Genomic DNA, 14,107 nt, shown 5'->3' with positions numbered 1-14,107 from the left:
AGTATTGAGAACCATTAATAACTACTCTCTGAGTACGGTTATCAAGCCAGTTATGCATCCACCTTATAGTAGCCCCATCTAAGTTGTATTTGCTTAGTTTATTGATAAGAATATCATGCGAGACTGTATCAAATGCCTTACTAAAATCTAGGTATACTACATCCACCACTTCTCTCTTATCCACAAGACTTGTTATCCTATCAAAGAACACTATCAGATTGGTTTGACATGATTTGTTCTTTACAAATCCATACTGGCTGTTCCCTGTCACCTTACTACCTTCCAAGTAGTACCATCTGCTCAGGACACTCCCCACACAAGCACAGGAACAAATCAACACACCCTTAGAACCCCGACCAGGGTTGTTCTATCTATTACCCAAGATCCACAAACCTGGAAATCCCAGACGCCCCATCATCTTGGGAATTAGCACTCTCGCTGAAGGACTGTTTGGATATGTGGACTCTCTACTTAGACTCTACGCCACCAGCACTCCCAGTTACCTCCGTGACACTACTGATTTCCTGAGAAACCTACAATGCATTGGTGATCTTCCAGAAAACACCATCCTAGCCACCATGGATGTAGAGGCTCTCTACACAAACATCCCACATGCAGATGGAGTACAGGTTATCAGGAACAGTATCACTGATGACGCCACAGCACAACTGTGGCTGAGTTCTGCGACTTTATCCTTACACACAACTATTACAGATTTGGTGACAATATATATCTCCAGACCAGTGGCACTGCTATGGGCTCCCGCATGGCCCCACAGCATGCCAACATTTTTATGGCTGACCTGGAACAACGCTTCCTCAGCTCTCGTTCACTTATGCCCCTTCTCTACCTACGCTACATCGATGACATCTTCATCATCTGGACCCATGGGAAGGAGACTCTGGAAGAATTTCACCATGATTTCAACAGCTTTCACCCCACCATCAACTTCAGCATGGACCAGTCTACACGGGAGGTCCATTTCCTAGACACCACAGTGCAAATAAGTGACGGTCATATAAACACCGTCCTATACCGAAAGCCTATCAACCACTATGCTTACCTGCATGCCTCCAGCTTCCATCCCACATGATCCATTGTTTACAGCCAAGCACTGAGGTACAACCACATATGCTCAACCCCCTCAGACGGAGACCTACACCTACAAGATTTTCAACAAGCATTCTGTAAACTATGATACCCACACGAGGAAGTGAGGAGACAGATTAACAGAGCCAGACGTGTACTCAGAAGCCTCCTGCTACAGGACAAACCCAAGAAAGACACCAACACAATACTGGCCATCACCTACAGTCCTCAACTAAAACCTCTCCAATACATCATTAGTGATCTACAACCCATCCTGGACAATGATCCCTCACTTTCACAGGCCTTGGGAGGCAGGCCAGTCCTCGCCCACAGACAGCCCGCCAACCTGAAGCATATTCTCACCAGCAACTACACACCGCACCATAATAACTCTAACTCAGGAACCAATCCATGCAACAAACCTCGGTGCCAACTCTGCCCACATATATACACGAGCAACACCATCACAGGACCTAACCAGATCAGCTATACCATCACTGGTTCATTCTCCTGCACATCTACTAATGTAATATATGCCAACATGTGCCAACAATGCACCTCTGCTATATACATCGGCCAAACTGGATAGTCCCTACGTAAAAAAATAAATGGACACAAATCAGATATTAGGAATGGCAACATACAAAATTGCAGATCTAAAGGTAGCCATCCTGCAGCAAAAAAACTTAAAGACAAGACTTTAAAGAGAAACTGCTGAGCTACAGTTCATCTTCAAGTTTGACACAATCAGCTCAGGATTAAACAAAGACTGTGAATGGCTTGCTAACTACAAAAGCAGCTTCTCCTCTCTTGGTATTCACACCTCCAGATCAGCTATTAGAAGTGGGCCTCATCCTTTGATTGGATCCACCTCGTCATCTCTAGCCTGATTCTGGCCTGCATATTTATAACTGCCTCTGGAAATTTCCACTACATGCATCTGACAAAGTGGGTCTTTGCCCACGAAAGCTTATGCTCCAACATTTCAATTAGTCTATAAGGTGCCACAGGACTCCTCCCCTACCTTCCAAGTGTTTGCAGATGATTTCCTTAATTACTTGCTCCATTATCTTCCCTGGCAATAAAGTTAAACTAACTGGTCTGTAGTTTCCTGGGTTGTTCTTGTTTCCCTTTTTTATAGATGGGTACTATATTTGCCCTTTTCCAGTCTTCTGGAAGCTCTCCTGTCTCCCATGATTTTCCAAAGAGAATGATTGATTACAGTACCTTACTTGGTTTTTATCCCCTGGCTTGTCCAATCACACAAGTACACGTATAGGAGGGCTAACAAAAGAGGACATCCAATGGGATCAGGTAATTTTTCATCTTTATCCTCAAGCTCACATCTGCAAGTTCATACTTTCCAGCAGGAAATGGTTAGAAGAGGTAGGCAAAGCTATCCTACAGCTCAGCAAGCTTTTTATCATGTAGGGAAGAAATTCCAAATGGACTAGATATTACTTTCTTGAGGATTTTTTGCGACTCTTCTGTGCATACTATCTTTTGATCAACTGTAAATTCAAAGGGGCCATTCATTATAATTTCCATCATTACTAAGTTGCTATTTGGTGACATACTGCATGCCCCTTATCACAGAAATGTTCTTGTCATTATGCATTTTACTGCACATATTGTTTTTACTCTTTGGGGTTTTATGAAAAATATTTATCTAACTGGCCATATTTTGATAATGTGAATTCAATGGGCAGAAATAATGAAAGCTTTCTGAGCAAATGCCATATTTCCCCTCTAGAAACTAGCTTCATTAAAATGTGTAATATAAAGTTCTCATTTTACAGTAGGATGTCTAATAATGCACTGACTAATGTTATAATCCCAAATTATAAGTTATACGAAGTCTGGACTACTGTGTTATCACCATGATCAATGGAGATTGGAGACTACAGCATCATTTATGTTTGTTTAGTTTCTAAGCATCATTAAATGCTTAAAGCCAAAATGACAAATTCCAGTAGGTATGGCTGGAAAACAGGAATTCCATTTTAGTGAACATGTTGAGGTTTGGCAATGAGGGCTGTAGCCTTTGGTCTATGTGGAATCACTCTCTTTCAGTTCCTCCAGTTGGAACTATTCCACATTGTATAAATGATTAAATGCAATTGGGAGAGAGAGAGAGACAGGGTTGGCCAACAGAGCACTCCCTGGGATATGGAAGAGCTGGGTTTGAGTGTGTTTTGAACCAGGCAGAGATGGAGAGTATCAGGCCCCCGCATTTCTACAGACATAAGTCCAAACACAATACATATTTTTGCCGGCTAAGTCAATGAATTTACAGTAGGTATTGTATCTGCAGTAAACAGAGTAAGTTGAAACAAACAAAAACTTTTGGATAGGGTGGGCAATGGACACAGTTTGGATGCTGATCAGTGGCAGCACTTCAGGCAGTACTGGCATAGAATATTGAGAATAGATGCAGCCTCCTGTATACAAACCAGAACATTTTGATGGTATAACTCCCATCATTCACACTTGTTTTATATCAATGTAACACCAATAGCTTGCAAGAAGTTACATCTCAATTACAGCTACAATGACCAAAACTAAAATAAGGCAATCTGTGGCCCTAGGCACAATCCACATGAAGCTCCTATAGTGTCCCATGGTAGGTCTCACCCCTTGCTTGGAAGGGGGCAGCTGCTTTTAGAGTGAAGATGAAAAGAGCTGTCCATGTCTTTGAGCACTGTGTTTTCAGGCTCTCTGCACACTCAGGCCTGGTTAGACCTGGCAGGTTGGCTTAAGGTACGCCATCCAGCTATGCAAAATGAGCAGCTGAATTCAGCTTAACTTGAGCCAAGCCACCCTGGTGTCCACACTGTGAGAGGCCAATGGGAGCACATGCTCCCATCAGCTTCCCTTACTCCTCACAGAATGAGGAGTTCCGGAGGCTGGTGGGGGATACCCTCAGCATTCAATTTGCAGGTCTACATTAGACCCACTAAATCAAATGCTGTAAGACTGACCTCCGGAGGGTCGATCATCACATAGGTATCAATGTGCCCTCATAGAGGCACCTGTTACTCTTCGGCCACATTCTCACAGTTCTCTTTGCAACCATAAGGCCTAAAAACACTTAAAGAAAAATGAAATCTGTGATTCTGATTACACCACGAGACTCCAGAACCAGGGACCTTAGGATGTACGGATAGTGCCTATGCACTAAACTGGCCCTGATAAAGTCTGAACTCAGTTGAATAACAGTAGCAAAAGCTGTAGCAGCTGCAGCTGTATGTTGGTATTAACCATGAATCCACTCTGCAGATTTGTTGGTGCACTCAGGAGGATATACACAGAATGGCTGTGTCTACATTGGCCCCTATTCCGTAATAGGGATGCAAATGTAGCACTTTGGAATAGGCAAATCTGCGGGCGATTTAAATATCCCCCGCGGCATTTGCATCAACATGGCTGCCGCTTTTTTCCGGCTTGTAGATAAGCCGGAGAAAGGCGCCAGTCTGGACGCGATCCTCCGGAAAATAAGCTCTTTTCCGGAGGATCTCTTATTCCTACTTTTAAGAGATCCTCCGGAAAAGAGCTTATTTTCCGGAGGATCGCGTCCAGACTGGTGCTTTTCTCCGGCTTATCTACAAGCTGGAAAAAAGTGGCAGCCATGTTAATGCAAATGCCGCAGGTGATATTTAAATTCCCCGCGGATTTGCCTATTCCAAAGTGCTACATTTGCATCCCTATTACGGAATAGGGGCCAATGTAGACACAGCCAATGAGGGTATGTGTACACTACAAAGTTAATTCGAACTAACAGACGTTAGTTCGAATTAACTTTGATAGATGCTACACATGCAAACCGCTAGTTCGAACTTAATTTGAACTAGCGGAGCGCTTAATTCGAACGAGGTAAACCTCATTCTACGAGGACTAACGCCTAGTTCGAATTAAGTAGTTCGAATTAAGGGCTGTGTAGCCACTTAATTCAAACTAGTGGGAGGCTAGCCCTTCCCAGCTTGCCCTGGTGGCCACTCTGGGCACCACCAGGGAAACTTGTCTGCCCCCCTACCGGCCCCGGAGCCCTTAAAGGGGCACGGTCTGGCTATGGTGCCCATGCCAGATGCAAGCCTGCCAGCACCCAGCCAGCAGACCCTGCACCTGGCACGGCATGAGCCAGCCACCCGCTGCCACCCAGCCCTTCGCCGCTTCCCGGGACCAGGCTGGCGGCTACCAGGAGCCTGCCTGGGGCTGCAAGAGGCGGGTGCCCACCTGGTCTAGCGTGGACATCGTGGACCTCATCCATGACCTCCACACTAGGCACAGGAAAGTGGCTGTCTAGGGCAGGATAGCTGCCAACCTGGCCGCCTAGGAGCAGGTTTGCATGAAAATCAAGGTGGTCGAGTGAGACCCCGACCCTGAGCCCTGAGCTTAGAACATAAAAACATAAGAACGGCCATAAGGTCCATATAGCCCAGTAGCCTGTCTGCCGACAGCGGCCCACACTAGGTACGCTGGAGGGGATGGACCGAAGACAATGACCAAGCCATTTGTCTCGTGCCATCCATCTTCAGCCTTCCACAAACAGAGGCCAGGGACACCATTTCTACCACCTGGCTAATAGCACTCCATGGACCCAACCTCCATGACTTTACCTAACTTCTCTTTAAACTCTGTTATAGTTCTAGCCTTCACAGCCTCCAGCGGCAAGGAGTTCCACAGGTTGACTGTTTACTTTGTGAAGAAGAACTTTCTGTTATTAGTTGAAGCCTGCTACCCATTCATTTCATTTGGTGTCCTCTAGTCCTTCTATTATGGGAACTAATGAAAAACTTTTCTTTATGCATCCTCTCCACATCACTCATGATTTTATAGACCTCTATCATATCCCCCCTCAGTCTCGTCTTTTCTAAGCTGAAAAGTCAAAGTCTCTTTAGCCTTTCTTCATATGGAACTTGTTCCAAACCCCTGATCATTTTAGTTGCCCTTTTCTGATCCCTTTCCAAGGCCAAAACATCTTTTCTGGGGTAAGGAGACCACATCTGTACACAGTACTGAAGATATGGCGTACCATAGTTTTATACTTCCCCTCCTCCTTCTTCCCCTGGCTTCCCCCTTCCAGCTCCTTCCACCCTCTCCCTTTCCCTCTCCTACCTCCTTTTCCCAGTCTCCCCAGAGGTTAACCCCCCCCCCCCCAGTTTTGTTAAATAAAGAGAGTTTCTATTTTTGAACACGTGTCCTTTATTTTTTACATCAGGAAGGGGGGCTAGGGAGGGGTAAGTGGAAGGAGGTGAGGGAGGAATGGGGTACGAACCCCCAATGGGGAGGACTGGGGTGGAAGCTCTCCTGCAGCCCCCCGATTGACCCCCCCATATGGCAGCCTGTGGCAAGTGCAGCCAGGCTGATGGCCGAGTGCTATGATGTGCCGAGTGTGGGCATTCAGGGCACTCCAAGCCAGGACTGCTTTGTTGTCCCTCATCGAGGTAGACAAGCAAGCGGTGAACCCCTGAGAACTGTCTGTTCGGGGTGGGGGTCGGGTCCCTTTAAACACAGCCCTCAGCTAGCCTGAGGCAGCAGCTCCATGCTCTAAGTCCTAACCTGATGTTCTGCCGGCACTGCTTCCGGCCAGCCTTAACTTCGGTTCAGGGTCCACTTAATGTGGACATGCTAGTTCGAATTAGCAAAATGCTAATTTGAACTAGTTGTTAGGTCTAGATGCACTAGTTCGAATTAACTAATTCGAATTAAGTTAGTTCGAATTAGTGCTGTAGTGTAGACATACCCTGAGAGAGTGGGAGTTAATGTCTTAAAAGTAGAACACTTTTAAAGGCAAGAGCTAGCATACAGAGAGAGAGAAAATTAATTGCTGTGGGATAGCTTGGTAGGGAGAGAGATGAAAACTAGGAAGAAAACAGGCTTCTTTATATTATAGAAGCCCTTCTAAAAGTGAACAAATCAGAGTGCCAGTGCTAGAAGCTTGAGCAGGCATGGATTTTAAAACCAATGATATGAAGCACAAAGAGCTGCCAATGAAGGTGTCCACCATGTAAAGACAAACAGAAAAATGCAAAGTAAGTCCCCATGGGAACTGAAAATAGGAGCTATTTAAATCAAAGTACCATTGTTCAGATACCATGCAATCCTCTACATGAGCTGGAAAAGAGAAAAAATTAATAACGCATATGCCTAGGATGTCAGGAAAAGTTAAAAACAAGTATCATACAACATTAATAACAAGACCAACCACTACTCATAGTAACTGTGAAATGGCAAGCAAAAGAATCAGGGAAATAGAGAAATGAGGGTACGGTTGTTAGTGTGTTGCGACAGACTGCTGGCTATGACAGAGCTCTGCCACTACAGCCTGGCTGAAAAGATCACTTAGAACCAGCTGAGCAATCTCAGGCTTGAAGGACTATTAGAAGCAGCTGTGGGTCTCATTAGCCAGAGGGCTATATAAGGCAGCCAGAGAAGAAGTGACAGAAGGGTGGTCAGTGGCTGAGGGCTGTGTTTGCTTCCACTTCTGCAGGCAGGAGGAGAAGCTGGCAGAGTTTGCTGTAATCCACAAATCTGTAAATAGAAGCTTGTGGGAAGCTGACAATAAAAGGCACGGGTGACTGCACCAGAGAGGGTCTTTGGCTGATTTGTGGATCAGAAGCTGTCCCAGAGTAAGGGGTCTGAGCCAGGACCTTGCCACAGTATGTAACATAACAGTGAAGCCTGAACTGAAGCAAGGCATTCCTGATGGGGAATCATGTCTTTAATTATGCATTGCCTCTTGTGACACAGACATACGTTTTGGTAAAAATGAGTGATTTAAAGTGCACCATTAGTCTGGCATCAAACTTTGATTTGATATCAGAGACTTGATCTGGAATAAATCCTTCTGGCATTTGAGGCACTCACAGTTTAATATGGCAGAAAGCTAAAGGGAAAAAGTTGCCACTTCTCTTCACAGCGGTCAAGAGACACTTAGTTCTTTTGACAATTGGCACTGGAAGAGCAAAGCAGTTCAGAGGTGATTTTACAACAGATGGTCTGCTCTAGCTAATATCTTTCATAGTGATGTATGCAGAGTGCAAATGGGCTTGAAAAAATTCTGCAGCCGTACATCTTTGCATGTTGGAGTAGTTCAGAATCCAAATGCGGATCCAAATGCTGTAACTCTGGATCCAGCCTACCACCCCTTATATGTATAATTGTGAGCCAAAGTTCTCTATTCCCCTTCCCGGTTGTGTAGCTTATTATCTCCTCTGATAATTATGTATAAATAATTGTTGAGGTTAAATCCAAAATTGTACATTTCCCACCCCCATTCCTCTTTTGATATGTAGGATACGAAACCTCCTGGATCTCTTCTAACTTTCCATTTACCAGCTTCAGGGGGTAGCTGAGTTAGTCTGTACACGATAAACTTAAAAACCAACAAATAGTCTGGTAGCACTTTAAAGACTAATAAAACCATTGTTAAAGACTAACTATCTACATGTTTTGTTAGTCTTTAAAGTACTACCAAACTGTTTGTTGTTTAAGTTTTTCTATTTACCAGTTTGAGTTAATATAGCCTCTTTTTTAAATGATGACAGAAGAAACTGATCTCGGATAATTGGTTTCAGATTTAATGATATAAAGGATTTTACAAAAGTCCATGCTTTGTTGTATTATGCCAGTGGTGTTTCCAAAGAAACAGGATTGTACTGCCTAGAAATCATGTCTGCAAGATCTATGCTATCTTCAGAACTTTTCCAGGGACTTCATGTCTCGTTTTGGGAACTGTGATTTCTCCAAATCATTAACAAACTGGTATTTCCTACATAAACATGGCAAGCAGTTCATTTCCTTGGTAGTAGTAACATAGGATTATAAGAACAGCCATACTGGGTCACTTCAGTGGTTCATCTACCCCAGTATTCTATCTCTGATAATGGCCAGTGCCATATGCTTCAGAGAAAATGAACAGAACAGGATAATTTCTAGTGGTACATTCCCTAACGTCAAGTCCCATCTTTTGACACTGGAATTTTAGGTACATATGGTGCATGGGTTACATCACTGATCATTCTGGTGAATAGCCATAGATGGCCCTATCCTTCATTAACATAGCCAGTTCTTTTTAGAATCCAGGTTTTACTTTTGGCCTTCATGATATCCCTTGGCAAAGATGTCCACAGATCCCTCACTGGGATTCCAATTTTTAAAGGATGTTTGTGTGTGTCTAACCATCTCTTTTATTCTACTGTTTAGCCATCATCACATTTTTTAAATCTTCCTTTTGTTTATGTTGGGATATATGGTATTTTAAAATAGTTTCCTTGCAGTTTCCAGGCATTTCACCCTTGTGACTGTTCCTTTTAATTCCTATTTACTTAACTATCTCTTTTTTTTGTATTTTCATTTTGAAGTTAAATGCTAGTATGGCCAATTTCGTTGGTATCCCGTCCAAAGATGTTAAATTTAATTACATGGTGGTCATATTACTGACCAGTTTTTAGACCAGATTCTCTGGGCCACTTAGGGTTAAATCAAGAATTGATTCTCATCTTGGAAGATCCAGGACAAGGCGGTCATTTATTGTGTCTAGAAATGTTATTTCTGCATCCTTTCCTGAGGTGACACATAACCAGTCAATACAAGGATAGTTGAAATCCCCAATTATTACTGTTTTCTGCCTTTGTAACCTCTCTAATCTCCCTGAGCATTTCACAGTCACTATCACCATTGTGGTCAGGTGGTCAGTAGTATAATCCTCCTGCTATACTTTAATTGCTCAAGCATAGAACTTCTACACATAGAGATTCTATGGTACAGTTGGAATAATTTTAGAATTGTACTTGCTCTTTCACATAGTACCACTCCACCATTGTGCCTACTCTGCCATTACTATATATTGTGTACTATTATATTACTATGTCATCGATTATCCTCATTCCATCAAGTTTCCATGATGACTACTGTATCCACATTTAATGCCAGGTGTTCTAGTCTAGTTTACCCTTCTCAGACTTCTGACACTTGTACATTTTGTCAATATTCAGATACTTGCTTTCACATGTTCTATTTCAATGGGACCTTTGAGTTTGACTGTTCCTCGCTAGCTGTTATCTGTATTTTACCAATGTCTTTCCTATCCTCTTTATGAGAATATAGGGTCCCTCCTTTAATTCCTAAAGCATATCTCTGTCTGAACCATAAACTTGTCCACATCTGGTGGCTATCCCCCCAGCCCTTAATTTAAAACTCCTCTGCAACCTTTTTAATTTTACATACCAGCTGTGTGGCCATTTTAGTTTAGGTGGAGTCTGTTGGGCTTCCTCTACTCCCACAGGTTCCTAATAAATCTAAAAGCCTCCTCCCTACACCATTTCTCATCCATGCACTGAGTCCTTAAAGTTCTGCCTATATTTCCAGCCCTGCATGTGGAATTGGGAACATTAAAGAGAATGCTTCCATGGGACACTCAAATATGTTCATTTACCTGAGTAAAGAGAAATATTCATACACACAAAAAAAAAAAAAATTAAAATGTGAACTAGACAAGCAGTTGGTGCTATTTAACAAATAGGCCAGTGTCAATATGGTAGCTCAAAGGTTCCAGGAAACTAATGAACTGCTGTAATGTCATCTCTGTCATTGCTCATTAGCACCTCAGAGTTGCCTCAGAGTCTCATTCTCTCAGCAATCAATGCCTCTGCCCACGGCTGGAATAATCTATAGCCAGGCCTACCAGCCTAGTTCTTTGAGTCACATGATGAGATTATATTTGCTTTTAAAAAAAAAATTCTAACCAGTGCTTTTTTTGTAAAAGTTGTTGAGGATAAAAAAAAAAAAAAAAAAAACAAACAAACCCATGATGGGGCCAACATTGCCCTTTTAAGAGACGTGGCTCCCTTAAGACATGTGGCCCAGCAGACTGAACATTTGCATACAGAGGTGCTGGTACGCTCCATTCTTTCCAGGTAAGCTTTGACTGGAGGTGAAGCACTGTTTCTAACCCTCATGAATGCAGGAAGAGACTGAAACTATGATCAAGTATAACCAAAGCCTGAGTCTTCAGAGAGCCTGAAACAATAGCTTCAAGAGGTATGAACTGTCCTGTTAATCTTCACTGAAACCCATTGCATCCAAAGGACAAGTGGGTTGACAGCTCAGCAGCAGGGCTACAGCACTGGAGTGGAACTCTGGATGGTGCTCTGTGCATTGTGCCTCGAGACCCAAATTGTCTTAGTTCAGCCCTGCCTCTATCTCGAGATTTAGTCACCACCAGCCAATGCCAAGTACTAAGACAAGTCAAGGAGCCAAGATATTAAAGACAGACTAAAACATCTTCTCAGCTGAGTAGTCAAACCAAAACCCTCCAGGAAACATCAAACAGCTGCCTCTCAATGGCCCAACTACATGGATGCTCAGGGTCATCTGACTGTTTTCTGTACACAATGAATGTACTGGAAGGACAGAGCTTCTGCTATTTTACTTCTTCTGATTCCCATGCTTCAATGAATGGGCTCATTTATGATTAGGTAACATTTGTAATTTTACTTTCTATCACGGAGAAGAGTTTGACTGGCTGATTGACACCGGGTAGGTCTTCAAATAAAAAACCTAGACTATATGGACTAGCTTGGATCCAATTAGTGTTGGCAATAGCAGCAGTGAAGACAGTGTATCGCGGGCATCAGAATGGGCTATTGAGTCAAATATGTACCCCAAGCTTGTAGTTCGACACTGTAACCCACAGGGCTCTGAGCTTCTTTGTGCTTCCAAAACCTCCAACATGCATAATTTATATTAAAAAAATTTCCCTTGTTAACCAAAAGCCCATTTATCCCAGGTGCTTTTAGGTCACCTATTCCATATGATCAACTGCTTTTTCAGTGTATATAAAGATAGGAAAAGAGCCAGTTAAAAATTAAGACTCTAGAACTCAGATGTTTAAAAAAGCCAGAAATATAGAGCATTATAAACTGGGACTTTGTGGGAGGCAGCACTCCTAGGGTACGTCTAGACTACATAGCTCAGTCGACGGAGCCATGGAGATTTGTTGTTTTGGCAAAGACAAATGAAGCCGCGATTTAAATGATCGCGGCTTCATTTACATTTACATGGCTGCCGCGCTGAGCCGACAAACAGCTGATCAGCTGTTTGTCGGCTCTCGCGCTAGTCTGGACGTTCCTCCTGTCTACTTCAAAGCCCTTTGTTGGCAGCCCCGGTAAACCTCATTCCACGAGGAATAACGGGGCTGCCGACAAAGGGCTTTGATGTCGACAGGGGGAACGTCCAGACTAGCGCGCGAGCCGACAAACATCTGATCAGCTGTTTGTTGGCTCAGCGCGGCAGCCATGTAAATGTAAATGAAGCCGCGATCATTTAAATCACAGCTTCATTTGCCTTTGCCTATGTGTCTAATCTACATGCCTCTGCCGACAGAGGCATGTAGTCTAGACACAGCCCAAGAGAACAAGAGTAGGAGTCATGAAACTTGTATTTTATCCTGGGCAACGACCTGCTGTTCGATCACGGACAGGCCATTTTACTTCTTTGTGCTCCACTTCCTTTACTACTTGTCCTATCTATTTAGGTTGTAAGCTCTTTGGAGCCTGGACTCTTTGTGTTCTCCATTTGATCAGCACCTGACACAATGTGCTCTGGACCCGCTATGTGCTATTGCAATAAATATTAAATACTGCTCGGAGCAGGGACGGTCTCTGACTTTGTATTTGTACAATGCCAAGCATAATAGGGTCCCAGTCTCCAGTGAGATCAATAGGCATTACTTCCACACACATAAATAGTAATTAGTAGACTCCTCCCAAATGGGAATGTTCTCTTGATAATGTACTGCATCACTGTGTGAACTGTGTTTTAGATATACCTTATTGATACCAATTTGGATATTCTGTGCATATGTATTTGCTAGAATATTAGTGTATCAAATACAGCTGATCCTTATAGCAGAAAATTATTGGCCTTAGGGTTGAAAATATGACTGAAAGTGTTCTAGAATGGATGACAGCAAAGGAATATTACTTTCCCCCCCCCAACATCAGGCACAGTTGTTTTCCCTTTGAAATAAGAATAGCTCCAGGAGTAATCTGATGAAACTGAGAAAAGGAAAGTTTAGCTATCAGAAGTTGTTTTTCGCTGTTGCGTTCTATTGGACTGAAGAATAATCTCCTAAAAGAAAAGACATCACTAGAGATATCTAACCCTAGAGTAAACAAATCACGAGAATGTACTCTGAGGAATAATTCTTTAGTGGCGGGGAAATGGAAAAGATGAACTTCCAACCCCAATTTTGGTGATTTTGGACTTTGTATATCCAAAAAGAAAAAAGAGTTTTGCCTAAAATGTATTGCGTAACATATGCCAATAAGATTGAAAGTATAAAGGAAAATATATTTATCAGTTATTTATAATAACTGCTTTATAATTAGTGCAAAAGTAACATCATATTTCAATGCAGCTATTTAACAATGTATTAGTAGGGCTGTTTGTGTTACCCAGCAAAAATTAGTTACATTACTATCTGCTCATAAATAACCCATTAACATCAATTATCAACCCCCATAAACAACTAAAATAAAGCCAACAAATGGTCTGGTAGCACTTTATAGACTAACAAAACATGTAGGTGGTATCGTGAGCTTTCGTAGGCACAGCCCACTTCTTCAGATGACCGGAGTTATGAGTTTGGAATGTGTACACACAAAATAAAGAGGAGGGGGGAGGGAAGAAAAGGAGGGGAGTATGAGACAGAGCATCAGTAAGTATTTGGAGAATGGGTACTTAAACCGAAGCAGATAAAAATCAAAGTCAATACATAGATTCCCATGTCAGGAAGGATACTACACAGAGAGCTGTTAGCAGCTTCAATGGTCGTTAAGTTGGTTCGGACATTACCAGTTTTCATCACCATTGAGTCCATTAGCATGTGAATTGAATTTGCGGATGAACTGTAATTCCAATGTTTTCCTGTGGATTTGGCTTGTAGACAGAGGCGTAGCGAAGGGGGGGGCAGGGATGAGCAGTTGCCTCCAGGTATCATGCTGGGTGGGGGGGG

The 14,107-nt window shown here is 42.9% G+C and overlaps 1 pseudogene; it reads left to right on the top strand.

The window, feature by feature from the left end:
• Window positions 1-578: 578 nt before the first annotated feature.
• LOC149524017 (uncharacterized) lies at window positions 579-9,542 on the top strand (annotated as a pseudogene).
• Window positions 9,543-14,107: the final 4,565 nt, after the last annotated feature.

This window comes from Pelodiscus sinensis, chromosome 8, assembly GCF_052426305.1.
Source record: "Pelodiscus sinensis isolate ZL-2025 chromosome 8, ASM5242630v1, whole genome shotgun sequence".
Classification (NCBI taxonomy): Eukaryota; Metazoa; Chordata; order Testudines; family Trionychidae; genus Pelodiscus; species Pelodiscus sinensis.
This window is presented reverse-complemented; position numbering and strand designations above follow the sequence as displayed.